At 40.2% G+C, this 18155-nt stretch overlaps 1 protein-coding gene and 1 pseudogene across 4 annotated transcripts in view; both read right to left on the reverse strand.

The window, feature by feature from the left end:
- The window catches only part of TMEM131 (transmembrane protein 131), a 247039-nt gene that overhangs the window by 147258 nt on the left and 81626 nt on the right, over positions 1-18155 (reverse strand). The gene's annotated exons all lie outside the window — the stretch shown is intronic.
- On the reverse strand, positions 2322-2390 carry LOC118147592 (U7 small nuclear RNA; annotated as a pseudogene).

Below are 18155 nucleotides of genomic sequence, written 5' to 3' on the forward strand. Positions count from 1 at the left end.
TTGGCTTTCACAGGTTTGTCGAAGACCAGATAGGCGTAGATGTATAGCATTATTTCTGAGGCCTCTGTTCTGTTCCATTGGTCTATATATCCGTTTCAGTACCAGTATCATGCTGTTTTGGTTACTGTTGCCTTGTAGTATAGTTTGAAGGCAATTTCTTAAACATACCCCTACCATATGACAAATCACTCCACTCCTAGATATCTGCTCAAGAGAAACAAAAGCATTTGTCCATACACTGACTTGTACATAAATGTTCGTAGCAGCTTTGCTACAGCTCAATACTGGAACAGCCCAAATTTCCACCAGCCCAAACTTCCATGTATCCAAGTGAATAAACGCATGAGTTGTGTTATATTCATATAATGGGATACTACTCAGTAATAAAACTAAGCTATTCATATACAAAATGACACCGATTAATCTCAAAATAATTATGCTGAGTGGAAGAACCCAGACCCTCAAAAAAGTACATTCTGTAGGATTCCATTTATATAAAGTGTTTTAAAATATAAATTACCCGATAGTGACAGAAAGCAGACCAGTGGTTGCCTAAAGATGAGGAGGGTAAAGGAATTACACCAAGGGGCACAAGTAGACTTTTGAGAGTAATAGGTATGTCCATTATCTTGATTGTAGTAATAATTTCACGGGTACATAAATATGCCAAACTTTTCAAATTATATAATTTAAACACATGCAGTTTATTGTATGTCATTTATACATCAATAATGGTTGTGAGAGAATTCTAGAGCATGAGAAGCTGTGGTCTCACATGAAGTCTACAGAAAAGGAACTCAGGAAGTCTATCACTCCTGTGCACTTTCTCGAGGGGGAAAAAAATTATCATGAAGACAGAATTTGACCACTGAAATTACTCATATGAAGACTCACAAATGAGGAAGCTGTCTTGTGAAAAATAAGCAGATACTCAATGCAAAGGAACTGTGGAAATAAGGTTAGAAAAGCAGAAAATAAATGTTGTTTTTGAAGGATAAGCCACAAAAGAAAAGAATAACCACTTAACTATAATAAGAATAAATATCTCAGAACATGCCAAGACAATCTTAAATGTTGAGAAAATAAGGAAGATCACAATAGACACTATTTTGTTTCTGAAGTAATTTGAGCAATAAAGGCTTAAACATATTTTTAAAGTGTATCTGAAAATTGAGCCCCTATATCGAGATTAAAAACAAAACAAAAACTAATATGAATGCATAAAAAGTGAATGAAAAACATTAAACACATCTACAGTGAGAATAAGATAAACTCAACCGTTTAAATAAAGACAATAGGATTGCATCAAACAACTGAAACCCAACTCTAACGACTTAATACAAAATGCAGAAATGTCAAAGGTCAAATAAGCAAAAATAGAGTAAACACTGAATACAGATAAAAATGAGCAAATAAGGGTTACAGTATTAATAACTTCACAATATAAAGATATGATACATAAAAACTGTTGTAATTCAACAGTGAAAAGGAAAAAAGGAAATGGGAAAACCAATGTTGTGTCTGAAATGTAAGCGAAGGGCAAGAAGACAATTCACTAAAGAAAAACAATTGGCCAATAATCATATGAAAAAGATGACAACCTCATTGGACACTAAAGCAATCTCTAGAAGATAGGGAAATTCCATAGTTTACCATTTGACTGGCAGGGACTTTTGAATTTCATTAATTCACATCCAGAGACAAGGATCTATTAAGAGCACTCGGAACCCTAGAAAATGCCCATGTTGTACATTTTTTAACCTTCTATCAAATGTGAGTCACTCCTACAATGTTTCAAAGGAAATTTCACGGAATCATAGAAACTTTAGTAATTCTCAACTTACTGCAAATTCTCCTCACATTTCTTTAGAACAGACAACCAGATATGAAAACGGGTGTTGTTTCACCTCAGGTGTTAAGGAAAATATGTTCATGTATGTGAATTTGGAGATACCTTTCCTACCTCCCCACCCTCAAATTCTTTGGTCTTTTAGTGCCTTCCTACTCACAATTCAGACTCCATGCTTCTGTCATACTTCAGGACTTCAGTTTCAACCTCACCCCTCACTAGGCTGCAGATACCAGATAATCTTAGCACAGCTTCTCTCAGAATGCACTCTCAACTTCAAATAGGATGTGGGAGGAAAATGGAGTCTCCTTCCAATAAAATACACTAGCCTTGGCAAAAATATAAGTGATATGCTTTCAAATATTATTCAATTCTTTTATAAAAAGAACACATCTGATCATTTTACCCCTATAACTCAGTGGTTCTCAACTGAGGGCAATTTGTTTCCCTGGAGGCATCTGGCAACATCCAGAGGCATTTTTCATGGTTTTATTAAGACAAAAAACATGTTAGACAAATTCTGAAAGAGCTAAAAAAACTTAGAGGCATTTTTGGTTGTCACAAATCAGAGGGCCACTAACATTAAGTGTGTCGAGCCGGGCCTGTTGCTTAATACCCAGTAATGCAAAGGACACACAATCATCTAACGCTACAACCAACTATCTGGTCCAAAACGTAAACAGGCCAAGATCAAACATTATATTTTAACCTCAATTTTACAGAGATATCAATAATTTAGATGTGCATTTGTAATAACATCTCCTTGCACTTTAATTCAAAGTGCATTACTGTCTTAACAATTGTGTTTTGTATTTCCAGTGGTCCCTGTAGTTTTTAACACACTGGAGACAAATACAGAATTCATTTTACAGAAAAAGAAACTCAGCCTCTAAATGGTTTCAATTAGCAGTCCAGGATCAAATGGTAAGAGTTAGAATTCAAATCCTCTGATCTGGTCTAGTATCGCATTCATATTGTAACACATCCTTGACATGATTGTATATGCCTAAAACCAACTTTTAGCTTACAGTAGCTGAAGCTGGCTATATTACTGCTAACAATTTTTAAGGTGGCCACACCTTTGTACTGCATTATTGTTAAACAGAAGATTTAACCTTGCTAGGAAAAATATCAACTAAATGAAATTCACTTCAGAATTAGTTACATGGCAGTTGTGTACACAGCATGAATGCTTAGAAATAAGACAAGGTCTGCACCACCCTAGAATTTAAGCCTCTTGTTGGTACAGGCAGCACACACACACAAACCCGTGGCTCCAGGAAGCCATACCAGGTGCCATGTGAGCATTACTTACATACTGGGCAGCTTTCCCCAGGGATATGCCTGAGAACCAGTTTTCTTGTCAGTGATCCAACTATGCTTCTCTGTCACCTTTAGAGATAAAATTATATACTTCCTTCAGGACTGGGTTGGGGGAAGGTAGAGGATGAGGTCTGCTTTTGATTATGAAGATCTGAACATGTAATCCTACTTCTCATCAACCCAATCTCCCCCACAAAGTTCTCTGCAAATAATCTCAGTAAAAATGGATATCTGTGAGGCAGTTTTAATAATTTGTAACTCACAAAAGGAGTCTTTCCTGACTTTTTAATTGTTTTGCTTCCTGTACTTGTCTGTGTAGATGTATTTTTAACATGAATTTTCACTGAGATAACTGTAGATTCATATGCAGTTTTAAGAAATAGTACAAACAGCTATATTTTAACTCGATTTCTCCATTGTATCATTCTGCAAACATTATGGCATAATATCACAACCAGCTCAGAGATACTGGTATGATCCAGCTGTCTTCTTCAGAAGGTCTCAGTTTTGCATGTCGTCATTTGTGTTTGTACCTGTATTTAGTTCTACACAATTTTCTACACTGTGTAGGTTCATGACTACCACAGTCACAACACAGAACAGTGTTAGCACCCTGAGGATCCAGTGTGTCGCTTTTATAATCACACTCATTTTCCTCCTATCTTCCCCCCAGCCCTGGCAGCCACTACTCTATTATTCATGACTAAAATTTTTTCATTTTAAATATAAAATCACGGACACGTAACCTTTTAGAGTTAGGTTTTTTCACTCAGCCTAATTCTCCGGAGACTCATCCAGGTTGTTGAGTGTACCAACACTTCATTCCTTTTTATTGCTGAGTTGTATTCCAGGGTATGGGCATATCACCATTTGTTTAACAGTACACCTACTGAAATGTATCTGGGTTGTTTCCAGTTTGGGGCTATTATAAACAGAGCTGCTATGAACATTTATATACAGGTTTTAGTGCAAATATAAATTTCCATTTATCTGGGAGAACCCCCAAGAGTGCAGTTAGTAGGTCAATTATAGTAACCACATGTTTAGATTTATAAGAAACTGCCAAACTGTTTTTCCAGCATAGCTGTACCACTCATATACCCACCACTAGCAATGCATGTGTGATCCAGTTTCTCTACATCCTTGCCAGTGTTTCATGTTATCACTGTTTTGCATTTTCTGGTAGCTAATGATGTTGAACAGATTTTCATGTCCTTTTTACCATCTGTATTTCCCCTTCAAGGAAATGTGTGTTCATGTCTTTTGCCTGTTTCCTAAATGGTTTTTTTTGTTTTTACACTACTGAGTTACAAGAGTTCTATATTCCAGGAACTAGGTCCATTGTCAGATATGTGGCTTGCAAATATTTTCTCCTAGTCTATGTTTATCTTTATGTCTTCACATGGTTTTTCCAGAGAAAGGTTTTGTTTGTTTCTGTGAGACAGTCTGGCTCTGTCGCCCAGGCTGGAGAGCAGTGGTGTAATCATAGCTCACTGCAGCCTTGATGTCCCAGGCTCAAGCGATCCTCTGCTTCTGACTCCTGAGTAGCTGGGACTACAGGTGCACACCATCATACCTGGCCAATTATTTATTTATTTACTTTTAATTTTAGTATCAATGAGGTCTATGTTGCCTAAGCTAGTCTTAAACTCCTGGGCTCAAGCCATCCTCTTTCTTCGGCCTCCCAAAGTGCTGGAATTACAGGCATGAGCCACTGCGACTGGCCGAGAGCAAGTTTTAAATTCATCTATCTTTCCTTTACACACTGTACATCTGGTATCAATTCTCTGGTGTCAGGAACTCTGTCTAACTCTGTAAGCTGAAGCTTCTCTCCTAGTTTTTCCTCCGTAATGGTTTTATTATAGTTTTACATTAAGTCGATGATCCATTTTGAGTTTTTGTTTAATGTGTGAGGTCTGTCTATACAAAGACTTTTTTTTTTTTTTTTTTGAGATGGAGTCTCACTCTGTCATCTAGGCTGGAGTGCAGTGGCACGATCTCAGCTTACTGCAACCTCTGCCTCCCAGGTTCAAGCAATTCTCCTGTCTCAGCCTCCCGAGTAGTTGGGATTACAGGTGTGCACCACCACTCCCAGTTAATTTTTGTATTTTTTGTAGAGATGCGGTTTCACCACGTTTGCCAGGCTGGTCTCAAACTCCTGATCTCAGGTGATCCACCCAACTCGGCCTCCCAAAGTGCTGGGATTACAAGCGTAAGCCACCACACCCAGCCTAGACAGACTTTCAATACCATTTTAAGTGTTTTGTGGTGTTCTTTGTTCCTAGTTTTTAAGGCTGTTTCTTATTTTATTTTGAAGTGGATTCTAGCTCTGTTGCCCAGGCTGGAATGCAATGGCGCGATCTCGACTCAATGCAACCTCCGCCTCCCAGGTTCAAGCAATTCTCTTGCCTCAGCCTCCATAGTAGCTAGGACTATAAGTATGTGCCAACATGCCCAGCTAACTTTTTTAAAATTTTTAGTAGAGATGGGGTTTCACCATGTTGGTCAAGCTGGTCTTGAACTCCTGACCTCAAATGATCTGCCCGCCTCGACCTCCCAAAGTGCTGGTATTACAGGTGTGAGCCACCGCGCCCAGTCTTAAGGCTGTTTCTGAGCCCTCTGTTTATTCTTCTTTTGTGCCACTTACTGTACCACAACAGTGGGCAGGAAATAGTAGTGAACAGAGAATCAAAACAGGGATGAAACGGGGAACAGATATTTCTGAGAAGACTCAAAATTTCAAGTAAAACACCAGGTCTACACTCACTAGCCAAATACTCTTGGGGAAAGGTCATGTAGAAAGCAGCTTTCTGTCAACTACAAAGAGCTGCAGAGCTGCTGGTCTCTGATGATGGCTTTCGCGTGTCCCACCCACTTCTCCCCTCAGTCACAGGTAACCAACTTGGCATGACAAGAAGTGCCTGTTTTGAGTATAAAATTAGTTGTTATATTGTAAAACTGATTATGTAGAATGAGAAAACCTAGCTTTGTTTGCAGACAGAAAAATCACTGGAAAAAAAAAAAGCACTACCTTGTAGGACATTTGGGTAGTGGGATACAAGGGTATGACCTCTGCCCCTATGCTACCGCAGACAAGTGAAGAACTTAGGCTTTACAAATGCTTGGTTTTGAATTCTAGCTTTATCACTTACTAGTCATTTATTTGGTTAGGTTAAACTCTCTGCACTTTAAAATGCTCACTTGAAAAATAATCATAAAGTTAATAACTTAAATATATAATAATATGTCATGTATTTAAGAATTTAGAGCCAGGTACAGTGGCTCACGCCTGTAATCCCAGCACTTTAGGAGGCCAAGGTGGGCGGATCATGAGGTTGAGATCAAGACCATCCTTTGCCAACATGGTGAAACCCTGCCCCTACTAAAATACAAAAAATTATCTAGGCATGGTGGCCTGCACCTGTAGTCCCAGCTACTCGGGAGGCTGAGACAGGGAAATTGCTTGAACCAGGGAGGCGGAGGCTGCAGCGAGCTGAGATCAGGTTACTGCATTTCAGCCTGGTAACAGAGAAAGACTCCATCTCAAAAAACAAAAAAAGGAATTTAGGGGAGTGCCTGGCGCTTGGCAATACTCAATAAATATTACTTATATTAATTATTTTTTCACATTTTTCAAATTTTCTACAAGCATATATTTCTTTTGTAATATAAGTCCTTTAATTTAATACAAAAGATGACTACTTCTAGGCCTCCGTACAAGTCAAAATCACAGCTCCTTCTCCATTTCCCTTTCTCTTAGGAGAACATTAAAGCCCATTCCCAAGACAATTTAGAAAAGAAGTTGATAATCTATAGCTCATAAATCAAATCTAGTCTTCTACCAGCTTTTGAAAGCAAATAAAGTTTTATTTGCAAAAGAAAACATTTCTCCCATAATGTTATGGCAGCTTTCACACTACGATGACAAAAGTTGAATAGCTGTGATAAAGACCATTTGGCACACAAACCCTAAAAGTAGTTAATATCTGGCCCTTTACCAAAAAAGTCTGTCAACATTTGGCTTACATCAACAGAAATAATGCCACAATATCTTATTTCCATAACCATTAAATCACTACACAGGAAAACCTGTGACCTAAAAATCTAAGACAACCTGGCATAATGTCACCTCATGAAAAAACACAATCTACAGTTCCACTAGCGAACTGCAGTATAATTCTGATGCTAACCATCTGCATTAGTCTGTTCTCACACTAATAAAGATAGATCCAACTGGGTAATTCATAAAGAAAAGAGGTTTATTGACTCACAGTTCTGCAGGGCTGGGGAAGCCTCAGAAAACTTAGAATCATGGCAGAAGGGGAAGCAAGCATTCCTTCTTCACATGGTGGCAGCATGAAGTGCTGAGTAAAGGGGGAAAAGCTCCTTATAAAACCACTAGATCTCATGAGAACTCACTATCACGAGAACAGCAGCATGGGAGTAACTGCCCCCATGATTCAATTACCACCCAGCGGGTCCCTCCCACAGCATGTGGAGATTAGGAGAACTACAATTCAAGATGAGATTTGAGTGTGGACACAGCCAAAACCATATCACCATCCAGTGTCAGATCTACGGGTTAAATGGCACAGTCCCTAACAAGACAGCCATCACTTCAGGTACCAATTGCAAGTTTGGGGGTCCCCAGGCCACTATTCTTCTCAACAACCAGATACAAATCTAGGGGGTTCCCATGAACACCCCCATGAGGCTTGATAATTTGCTAGAACAACTCAGTAAAGCACTACACTTAATTATTACAGTTTTATTCTAAAGGCGCACAGAGGAAAAGGTCTGAGATGAGAGTCCTGAACACAGAACTTCTGTGTCCTCTCTCCATGAATCAGGGCATATCACTCTTTGGCACACTGATGTGTTCACCGACTAGAAAGTTCTAGCAAGCTTCAGTATCCAGAGTTTTATTAGGTAGGTATGACTGACTGAATCACTGACCACCATGTGACCCAACTCACATTCCAGCTTCCCTAGGAGGGTGGTTTGTTTCAAAGCCCAACCCTCTAATTACATGGTCTTTCTTTCTTTCTCTTTCTCTCTCTCTCTCTCTCTCTCTCTTTCTTTTTTCCTTGAGATGGAGTCTCGCTCTGTCACCCAGGCTGGAATGCAGTGGCGTGATCTCGGCTCACTGTAACCTCTGCCTCCTGGGTGGGTCCAAGCAATTCTCCTGTGTCAGCCTCCCGAGTAGCTGGGACTACAGGCGCATGCCACTATGCCTGGTTAATTTTTGTATTTTGTTTTTTTTTTTGAGACGGAGTTTCGCTCTTGTTACCCAGGCTGGAGTGCAATGGTGCGATCTCGGCTCACCGCAACCTCCGCCTCCTGGGTTCAGGCAATTCTTCTGCCTCAACCTCCTGAGTAGCTGGGATTATAGGCACACACCACCATGCCCAGCTAATTTTTTGTATTTTTAGTAGAGACAGGGTTTCACCATGTTGACCAGGATGGTATCGATCTCTTGACCTCGTGATCCACCCGCCTTGGTCTCCCAAAGTGCTGGGATTACAGGTTTGAGCCACCGTGCCTGGCCTAATTTTTGTATTTTTAATAGAGGCAGGTTTTCACCACGTTGGTCGGGCTGGTCTTGAATTCCTGACCCTCTGGTGATCCACCTGCCTCAGCCTCCCAAAGTACTGGGGTTATAGGTGTGAGCCACTGTGCCAGGTTAACATGGTTTTTCTGATGGCCAACCCCTATCTTTAGTTTTCTCGTTAGGTATAAACTCAGATGTGATCCAAGGGACTCATGAATAACAAAGATACTCTTATTATTAAGGAAATTCCAAGATTTATAGCAACTCTAGGACCAGAGACAAAGACCAGTATTACTGTACAACTAGCTATAAAATCTTCTTGCCAAGAAAAACAAATGAATTTAAACCTAATCAAGACTCTAGATTTAACTAACGGTTTATAAAAAATTGATATCATAAGAGAATGTTAAATGATACCAAAAAGAAGAAAATAGCCAAACCTAGAATGTAGGAAATCCTATAGACAAATGACCCAATTTCAACAACAAAAAGGGGTGTGGGAGAAATAGCATAATGCAATATGTAGACCTTGTCTGGATCTTATTTTGGACAAACCAAATGCAAAAAGGCATTTCGGAAGCAGTGGAAGAACACCGAACACAGACCAACCAGGTTTATATAATATTAAGCATTCTGGTTATCTACTGCTGCATAATAAATCACTCTAAGGTTTAGTGGCTTAAAAGAACAATTTATTCTCATTTAATGTTTCTTCTGTGTTACAGTTACACATAATTTCAGGCTGCATTTATCTGAAGGTTCAAATGTACTGGTAGTCTAAAATTCATTCACATGATGGGAAAGTGATGCTGGCTGTAAGCTGGGAGCTCGGCTAGAACTGCTGACCAGAAGACTACATGGAGCCTCTCCATGTGGCTTAAGTTTCTCACATCATGGTGACTGAGGTCCCAAAAGAAATGTTCCCAAACTGAGAGGCCTTAGAGAGCCAGATAGAAGCTGTCAAGCTTCATTATGATTTAGCCTTAATGGTACAAAATGTTCTGCCATACCGCATTAGTCAAAATATTATTATTGTTCTACAGAGTATGTATTCATTTAGTTATCTATACACTTAAACATTTTTAATGTTCTTTATTCCTCTGCATTTCTGGGCTTCTAAGATCATCTTCAGGCTAAAGACTATATTCTATTATTTCCTCTGGCACAAATTTTCTGATGACAAATTCTCTCCATTCTTACCTATTTAAAAATGTCTATTTCACTTATTTTCATTGGGTACAGAATTCTAGTTTGGCAAATTTTATTATATTATTTTTGGCTCTTGTTGTTTCCGTTTATAAGTCAGCTGTCAGGTTAATTCTATCGTCTTTGAGGGTCTCTCTTTTTTTCTCTGGCTGCTTTTAGAACATATCTCTTTGGCTTTGATTTCCCTCCCTCCCTCCCTCCCTCCCTTCCTTTCTTTCTTTTTTTTTTTTTTTTGAGATGGAGTTTCACCCTTGTTGCTGAGGCTGGAGTGTAACAGTGCAATCTCAGCTCACTGAAACTTCTGCCTCCCAGGTTCAAGTGATTCTCTTGCCTAGGCCTCCTGAGTAGCTGGGATTACAGGCATGTGCCACCAGGCCCAGCTAATCTTGTATTTTAGCAGAGACAGAGTTTAACCATGTCAGTCAGACTGATCTCGTACTCCTGACCTCAAGTCTGATCAGGAGGTCAGGAGTTCAAGACCAGTCTGACTGACATGGTTAAACTCTGTCTCTACTAATTCGCCTGACCTGGATCCACCTGCTTCGGCCTCCCAAAGTGCTGGATTATAGGACTGAGCCACCAAGCCTGACCTGGCTTTGATTTTCAATATATTTTGAACTGCTCAGATCTCCCTACAAGGAAGAACTTGCCATTCAGTTGTGAAAAACACTGTTGGCTATCAGCCTCCACCTATAGTACCTTTGGGATCAACTGTGGCATTTGAGGTAAGGCCAAGTTCTTCTTGGGTTACTCCCAGACAGTGAATGAGCACAGCAGCTGCACTAGGGCCTGGCCAACTCTACCCAGTGCAGGATGCTTCCAACAGGCAATCTTTGCTCCAGAGCTCCCTACTACGTTGGCTAAGACTCTGCATCACAGTCTGAGACTCTCCTTGCCTAACTCTGCTTTCTTTACCCTATTTTTCACAGGCAGTAGCTCTCAATCTCTTGCACCCCTAACTCTGTCTCAGGATCTTGTTGAGAACCCAAACTGACGTGACAAAGGCTATCTTGGGTGAAGGTGGCAGAGGGGGCAGTGAAGAAAAAACCATATCTAACTGTGAAATAGTGAAGGTTTTATTTCTGAGATGAGGAAAGTATCAAAGATTACTATTAAATACCACTATATTAACATCATACTGGCTGTAACTAGTAAAGTTAAGGGAAGAATAAGGAAAGATGGAAGGTGTGATAGTTGATTTTGGGTGTCAAATTGAAGAAATAAAATGTCATCAAGCTCAGTTTATGGTAGTTTATGGAGGTTGTTCAAAAGCATCTAGAGATAAATTATTAGAATCAGTAAGTAATTTAGCAAGTTATCAGGATACATAGTAGATATATTAAAGGCAACCACATTCCTACATTTTATATTGAGCCATATGAAATTGCCACTTTTATAGATCAATAAAGGCTGGGCACCAGCAATATGCTTCAACCTAATAACCACAAAAAGCGAATATTCTGAAAAGATGTCACTTATGATAGTATTAAAAAATACCGAAGACCCAGGAATAATCTATCGAAAGAAGTTCAAGATCTTTACAGAATATAAAATTGTGAGATAAAGAAGACCTAAATAAGTTGAAAAATATACTGTGTTATCAGTATGTCAGACTGAATACTGAAAATTTTGAGAGATTTTTAATTCTTTTAAAATTGATCCTCAGATTCTGAGTGATGCTAATAAAAACCCTGAGAGACAGATGGGGGGGGAAGAGAGAGAGAGAGAGAAGAGATACGTATGGAAGGCAAAGGACTAAGAATAACAAAGACATTATTGAAGGAGAGCAACAAAGTGTTAGGATTTGTCCTATCAAATATCAAAATTTTAAAAACTATAGTGGCCAGGTGCAGTGGCTCACACCTGTAATCCTAGCACTTTGGGAAGCCTAGGCTGGCAGAATATGAGGTCAAGAGATAGTGACCATCCTGGCCAACATGGTGAAACCCCGCCTCTACTAAAAATACAAAAATTAGCTGGGTGTGGTGGCACATGCCTGTAATCCCAGTTACTTGCGAGGCTGAGGCAGGAGAATCACCTGAACCCTGGTGGTAGAGGTTGCAGTGAGCAGAGATCCTGCCACTGCACTCCAGCCTGGTGACAGAGAGACTGTCACAAACAAACTACAGTCATTAAAACTGTGACACTGGTATTAGGATAGACAAATAGACCAAAGAAATCCAATACAGTGCCCAGAAACAGGCTCACACATATATAGACACTTGACTTATGAATCAGGTGTCACTGATGGATACTAGGGAAAGAAAATACTGGAAAATATTCAATAAAGGACACTGAGACAATCAAATATAAGGAAGAAATAAAATCTTGACTTTACGCTGGGCATGGTGGCTCACGCCTGTAATCTCAGCACTTTGGGAGGCTGAGGCAGGTAGATCACCTGAGGTCAGGACTTCGAGGCCAGTCTGGCCAACATGGAGAAACCCCATCCCTACTAAAAATACAAAATTAGCCAGGCATGGTGGCATATGCTTGTAATGCCAGCTACTTGAGGGGCTGAGGCAGGAGAATCGCTTGAACCCGGGAGGTGGAGGTTGCTGTGAGCTGAGATCGCACCACTGCACTCCAGCCCGGGCAACAAGAGCGAAACTCCATCTCAAAACAAAACAAAACAAAAACTTGACTTCACATCAATAACAAAAATGTATTCCAGATGGAATCTGAACTAATTGTGATAGGCAAAACAATAAAATTCTATATTATAAAAGGTAATACAGGAGAATATCTTCATGATCTTTGGATAGAAAAACACTGAACAGGCCGGCACAGTGGCTCAAGCCTGTAATCCCAGCACTTTGGGAGGCTGAGGTGGGCCGATCACAAGGTCAAGGGATCAAGACCATCCTGGCCAACATGGTGAAACCCCGTCTCTACTAAAAATACAAAAAATTTAGCTCGGCATGGTGGCGTGCGCCTGCATTCCCAGCTACCTGGGAGGCTGAGGCAGGAGAATTGCTTGAACCCGGCAGGCAGAGGTTGCAGTGAGCCAAGATTGTGCCACTGTACTCCAGCCTGGCACCTCACGACAGAGCAAGACTCTCAAAAAAAAAAAAAGAAAGAAAGAAAAGAAAAGAAAAGAAAAATTGAACAAGACACAAAACAAAAAAGATTAACTATAATAGAAAATACTGACACACTGAACGTCATTAAAATTAAGAATTTCTGTTTATCAAAAGTCACCATTACATAGGCCAAAAGGGCAATCCATCCAGTGACAGAAGCTATTTTCAGTATCTGTAACCAATAATGAACTCATGTAATGGAACTGATTTTTGTTAATGGTGTGAGGTCAGGGTTCCAACAAAGAGCTTGTATACATAACTTATTAAAAACCTCTACAAAACAACAGGAAAAAAGATATGCAAACCAATGGGAAAATGGGTAAAAGACTTAATGGATGTCACAAAGGAAGATACCAAATGGTCAAGTAAACATGAAAAGTTGCTCAGCTTTATGAAGAATCAGAGAAACGAAAATAAAATGCCAGTAAGAGATCATTAGCCATGCTCCAGAATAGGAGAGAAGGAAGAAAACACTTTTTAAAGTTGTTGCAGAGGAATTTCTGGTGATGGGGTTTGTAAACGGAAACAACCACTTTGGAAAACTATATGCATTATCTATTAAAGTTGAAGACACACTTACTCTATGACAATGGTCTCCAACTTTTCTGGCACCAGAAACCGGTTCCATGGAACACAGTTTTTCTATGAATTAGGGGGTTGAAGAATAGTTTCATAACACAACTGTTACACCTAAGATTATCAGGCACTAGTTAGATTCTCATAAGGAGTACACAACCTAGATCCCTGTGTAGTTCACAATAGAGTCTGCACTCCTATGAGAATCTAATGCCACTGCTGATCTGACAGGAGGCAGAGCTCAGGAGGTAATGCTCACTTGCTCACCCACCACTCACCCAACACCTGCTGTGTAGCCCCATTCCTAACAGGCCACGGACCGGTATTGTCTATGGCATGGGGGTTGGGGACCCGTGCTTCTCTATGACCTAACAACTGCACTCTAATCCCTCAGGAAAAAATGCTTTGAACACATGTATTATGTTCACTGAGATAGCATTATTCTTAATAGTCAAAAACAAAACATACATAAACAGAAGAAATAATACATTAATCGGGGCATATCCATTTAATGCAATACTATTCAGCAACAAAAATGAAGTAACTACAGTTACCCTCAACACATAATGCTGTGAATCTTAGAAACATAATGCTGAGAAAAAGAAGCCAGGAAAAAAAAAAAAGGAATATAAACTATATGGATTTCAAAAAATATGTGACACTGTAGTATTTAGAGATATATACTCAGATGTTAAAATTACAGGGAGAGGCAATTATCATAAAATTTAGGAAAACGGCTAACTTTATGGGTAGTAACTGGGAGAGAGCTTGAGGAGAAGCTTTGGAGGGTGCTGGCCTGATTTAGTTTTTAACCTGGGTGGTGGTTACACAGGTGTTTGCCTTACACTCCTTCCCCAAATTTAAGTATCGATATGTAAATTATAACTCACAACAAACACTTTAAAGAAAAATATAAGTTAATCAAAATCATATACTCTTTGCACACTCTTTGGAAGAAGGTTCAACATAGGGTCTCTAATTAAATGGTTAGAATTCCATTTATAAAATATGGCTTTTGCCGGGCATGATGGCTCGTAATCCTAGTACCTTTGGGAGACCATGGCAGGTGGATCACTTGGGGTCTGAAGTTCAAGACAAGCCTGGACAACCTGATGAAATGCTGCCTCTACTAAAAATGAAAAAGTTAGCTGGGTATGGTGGTGCACACCTGTAATCCCAGTGTGCTGAGTCAAGGGAACTGCTAGAACCCAGGAGGCAGAGGCTGCAGTGAGTCGAGACTGTGCCACTGCACTCCAGCCTGGGTGACAAAGCGAGACTCCAACTCAAAAAAAGCAAATAAATAAAAATAAAATAAAATAGGACTTTTTGTAGGTTTTAAAAGACAAAATTCAGCCAGGGTTTGAGAGAAGCCTGGGCAACAGAGTGAGACCCTACCTCCACAAAAAAAATTAAAAAGTAGCCAGATGTGGTGGCATGTGCCTGTAGTCCCTGCTACTTGAGCTTGAGAGGCTGAGATAACAGTGAGGCATAATTGTGCCACTGGCCTCCAGCATAAGTAACAGAGCAAGACACTGTCTAAAAACAAGACAAAATTCTGTTTGTGTTTTCAACCCACAAACATTCTAAAGCTTGCTTTCCAAAATTTTAAAATTCTGATTATTATTCTGGCAAGATAGTGAAAAAAATACAGAGCTAGGTTTTCTCCTGAGCTTTTATCTTCCAAAGAAAGTTAGATTAGAGGACGAGCACGGTGACTCACATTTGTAATCCCAGCACTTTGGGAGACCAAGGTGAGAAGATGGCTTGAAGCCAGGAGTTCAAGGCCAGACTGGGCAATATAGAGAGACCCCTGTCTCTAGAAAAAAAATACAAAACATTAGCTGGGTATGGTGGCACATGCCTTGTAGTCCCAGCTACTCTGGAGTCTGAGGTGGGAGGATCAGGACCACTTGGGCCTGGGAGGTCAAGGTTGCAGTGAGCTGTGATTGCACCACTGCACACCAGCATGGGCAATATGACCTATGTGATCAGTTGGCTGTGGAGCTCCGTATGCCAGCCAAGCTCTGATTGCTCTCTGGTCCTCCAAGGTCAGGATGTGGAGGTCCAGTGGCCCTATGGGGACAGGCATGCATGCTTTACCCCAGCGCAGCTACTATCTCCTACATCTCCCCGCCTGTGTACACTTGGCCCCGTCCCCATCACTACCTCCCACCACCTATAGAAGGGGACCCTCGGCTACCACGCCATCAGGTGCTGGTGAGGCCCAGGTTGAGTTCATTGCTGTAATGCCCATAGGGCAGTAACTGTCACCAGGAATTTTTAAAGCTCTCAAGGTGATTCTAATGTGGAGCTGGGACTGAGATGCTCCAGGTTTTGAGGACTTTGGCCAAGTGCATAGACCTCTTAGAGGAGGAATGGCTAGGCAATAATGGGGGCTTTCCCCATCACTTTAGTTCAGGACTCACAACCCGCCTTTTAAAATAAGGTGCAAAATAAATTTAAGGGACTTGAACTCGGGGAACACATTTTTGTAGCTGTTGAAACAAGATCTTATTCTGTAGCCCAGGCTGGAGTACAGTGGCATGATCCCAGCTCACTGGAGCCTCAACCTCCCAGGCTCAAGTGATCCTCTTGCCTCAGCCACCAGAGTAGCTGGGAATACAGATGTGTGCTACCACGTCTGGCTAATTTTTTGTACTGTTTTTTGTAGAGACAGGGTCTCCCTGTGTTGCCCAGGCTGGTCTTGAACTCCTGGACTCAAGCGATCGACCTGCCTCAGCCTCCCAAAGTGTTGAGATTACAGGTATGAACCACTGCCTCTGCCCGCCTCTACTTTTTTTTTTTTTTTAAAGGAAGATTAGGAAGCAGATTCAGGTTTATAAACAGATTGTGCCTGTAAATGAACAAATCTTTTGTTATTCCATTTTATAATCTTTCAAAGGAATACATTAGGAAGAGCCAATCATTCTAATCAGTTAAGATGGGAATGATGGTTTGAGATAATTAGCCAGGGCATCCTATGGTTATAGGATTAATGTGGATAGGATTAATGTTATATCACCTTAATGTGGATTTCTTCTGTTGAGATGCAGATTCCTCAGAGTGTGTGTCATCTTAGAAATTGTCTGATCTTTAAATATTCTAGATGATAAATCTGAGTCCAGCCAAACAGGAATGACAATGGCCAAAGCATCAACTATAGAAAACATAATCTATGGGGGTTATAATTTCTATTCATAACAAGTGGAAACCCATGGAATATCTGAGAGAACTGCACATGCATCATGCCATGGAAATTTCTCAAACTAGATATGGTGAGCATGGTACTTACTGGATACTGGATTCCTGCTCTAGCAATTGAGTACCATGGGATAAATTATTTCATTTCTACAAACCTAATTTTCCTTATCTTTAAAAAATTAAGTTTAATCTTTAAAAAAACAAGTTCAGGCCGAGCACGGTGGCTCAAGCCTGTAATCCCAGCACTTTGGGAGGCTGAGGCGGGTGGGTCATGAGGTCAAGAGCTTGAGACCATCTTGGTCAACATGGTGAGACCCCGTCTCTACTAAAAATACAAAAAATTAGCTGGGCATGGTGGCACGTGCCTGTAATCCCAGCTACTCGGGAGGCTGAGGTGGGAGAACTGCCTGAACCCAGGAGGTGGAGGTTGCAGTGAGCCGAGATTGCGCCACTGCACTCCAGCCTGGGTCACAAGAGTGAAACTACATCTCAAAAAAAAAAAAAACAAGTTTAATCTTTCTGGCATTTTTTTGTTTTTTGGAGATAGAGTCTTGTTCTGTCACCCAGGCTGGAGTGCAGTGGCTCAACTGTAACCTCTGCTTCCCAGGTTCAAGTGATTCTCCTGCCTCAACCTCCCGAGTAGCTGGGATTATAGGTGCATGCAACCATGCCTGGTTAATTTTTTTTTTTTTTGTATTTTCAGTAGAGATGGGATTTCACCGTGTTAGCCAGGATGGTCTGGATCTCCTGATCTTGTGATCCACCTACCTCGGGCTCCCACAGTGCTGGATTACAGTCATGAGCCCCCTGGCCAGCAATTTTTAAAATTTATTTTTTACTGACTTCTTATCAGTTGATTTTGAGGATTAAAAAAATTACTGTGAGCCAAGCCACACGAACATACATGAATTTCAGATCTGAGAAAAAATGTTCTTGGACAAAATTCACATTTTAAATAATGTAAAGCAAGATTGTTGCTTTGACACTCATTCTGCTTTAGCCTAAATTTACATTGGAGAAAGGATATATATTCTGCCACAGAAATGCTACATGTACACTTTTCTGTTCTAACCACAGCATAAGAAACCAGGAGTTATTTAAAATAGTTAAATCCATTAGGAAATTAGTCAGAAAATGATAACATTATGTCAAAATAAAAATTGTTGTTTCTGAGAAAGTCTTCAACATTAAAATGAACAATTTTACATATATACAAAAGGGTCTTATATTCAGCTATTTAGGGGCCATATATACTATATAGCGTCTCAACATGAGACATTCTGCAGGAGTGTTAGTGAGGCTTTTTTGCGGCTGAAGTAACCAATTAATACTATTTGCCCTCAACATTTTTCTAGACCAAAATCAC

The sequence above is a fragment of the Callithrix jacchus genome, chromosome 14 (assembly GCF_049354715.1).
Source record: "Callithrix jacchus isolate 240 chromosome 14, calJac240_pri, whole genome shotgun sequence".
Lineage (NCBI taxonomy): Eukaryota > Metazoa > Chordata > Mammalia > Primates > Cebidae > Callithrix > Callithrix jacchus.